Source organism: Octopus bimaculoides, chromosome 28 (assembly GCF_001194135.2).
Source record: "Octopus bimaculoides isolate UCB-OBI-ISO-001 chromosome 28, ASM119413v2, whole genome shotgun sequence".
In the NCBI taxonomy this organism is placed as follows: Eukaryota; Metazoa; Mollusca; class Cephalopoda; order Octopoda; family Octopodidae; genus Octopus; species Octopus bimaculoides.
Genome location: NC_069008.1, coordinates 12,664,578 through 12,666,612, shown reverse-complemented (window position 1 = coordinate 12,666,612; position 2,035 = coordinate 12,664,578). Strand labels below are relative to the sequence as shown.

Genomic DNA, 2,035 nt, shown 5'->3' with positions numbered 1-2,035 from the left:
GATCATAATAAAAATATTCAGAGGCAACAGACGTGTGTTCGTTTTACCTAACCCTAACCGACTTGCTCCTTCCCTCAAAAACCATGCCTTGTGCCTATAATAGAAAGGTTTATTAGCTACTGCCAATATGCTTCAGCCATTTTTTGACAAGGAAATAATAATTTTATCACCGCCGCGAATCGTTTGTTTACACAGTCAGCACTTAATTTTTACGGCTGAATGGACGTCAGTCATTGGTTGAAATTACAGAAATACGACAACTTTAACATGAAATAACTTGCGATGTACGTTTTTTTGTTAAGAAGACTAAGAGAAAAAGATGTTTTATATGACACATTCTACCAATATCCCAAGTTTCAAAGTGTTTCGTTAAGAAAACACTGGTTCCCCCGTTTTGAACAAGATCCGAGAAAAGGGACAATAACCTCTGTAAATTCAAGGAACAATGTGTCCGTAGATGGCATGTCACATCATGTTTTGTATGTGCGCAGGATCATCAATGCGTCGGAGGATGGCGCCAACAGTAATGGACAAGAGGACGAAGCCAGGGAACGAGGCAAGTGATGAAGTCTCACAACAGTCGCAGAGGTGCCCTCCTCACTGGTTGTCTAATTACGAGACAGGTTATTGTGTGTGGTCAGGGTTGAGGAGAGGGGCTGGGTAGGTTGGTTGAATGGTCTTCAGATCAGGTTGTGTTAGAGGGAGCGACCGGAAGTGAAGGAATACGCTGGTCCTGTCGTAAGTGGGGCCTGCAGGTCTCACCGGAAAGACTGCAATGGGCATGTGGGTTTGACGAGGCGCGAGCGGGCAGTTGGCAGTGAACAGCGTACGAGAGTAGACCTGTTAGAAGGTACGGCAGCAGACAGCACGTGGACGCTGTGGATGATCATTTCCACATAAGCAGGCGGTATGGCGGTAGGCAAGGCACGTAGAAGTTGTTAGCGATCCCTTCCAGATAGACAGGTAATACCACCATAATTCTCACTCTGTTTCTGTCTTTTCCTCCTTCACATCACAAACAAATAACAATAATATTAGATATTAAAGTAATATTAAATGATTAACATTCACATGATATTTCACACGATATAACAAAAAAATCGGTGTTTACCAAAATCATTGGCAATGACTGTAGCTCGATATTTTATTCTTCAATTAAACTTTTTAAAATTCCACTATATTTAAAAATGACTATATATCTGAAATTATTATTTTTTGTGTAGAAATAATACTCATGTATTTTTCTAGGTGCCTATTTAATGCATTTCATCATTTGTGTTTCCGAGTCTGTTTTTTTAACTTCTGTTGTAAAAGTTTACTTCGAGTTTATTGGCGCCTTGGGGCAGTTACTCAAGATATTTCACTAAAGACACAGACTTGTGTAGCAGGGCAGTTAAGTTATAATAATACAGATATTTTAGCAAAGGTCGTACACGAGTTATGTAAAACCGTTTTGATGTTGTTATGCACACACACACACATTGATATTAATTCTATTCACCACTTTGTATGAAATCAATGATTAAGTAGATTGACATTAACTACACGTGTGTGAAGACTGGATGTTTCAATATATAACGTTCAACAAATACCTTTTAGATGTGCATTTTGATTTTTCTTGGAATTTGATGGGTGAGCAAAAAATAAAGGCGTCGATAATTCGGAGCTAATGCAGAATTGCCCCTCGCCTTGAAAAATTCATTAAAATTTTTTTTTTTTTTGGATTCCTACGTTCTAGATGTTGGAGATTAGATGATCCGATAATCGTAAGTAATAATTGAATGTAAATTAAATATACACCATTTTATGAGAAACAAACATTAATATTTAATAATTAGGCAGATCGCCTTATTTTAATATTATAAAGTTTAATAAGGGGCTCAAAGTTCACCCGGTAGAGATGGACTATATGTAATCTGAACCTTCCCCCCCCCCTTATTAATTAATTTTTTTTACGGAATCCCACGTTTTAGGCTATGGAGATTCCGATTCTGAAAAAAAATTTTTTGAAAAATTTCAATCCCCACCACCACCA

At 37.8% G+C, this 2,035-nt stretch overlaps 1 protein-coding gene across 1 annotated transcript in view; it reads left to right on the top strand.

Annotated features, from left to right (window-relative positions):
* The first annotated feature begins 195 nt into the window (after positions 1–195).
* The window catches only part of LOC106881501 (zinc finger protein 260), a 9,093-nt gene continuing 7,253 nt past the window's right edge, over positions 196–2,035 (top strand). The window contains exons 1-2 of the mRNA XM_052977781.1: positions 196–963; positions 1,739–1,766. The gene's annotated coding sequence lies outside the window, so the exon portion shown is untranslated. The remainder of the gene's footprint in view (positions 964–1,738; positions 1,767–2,035) is intronic.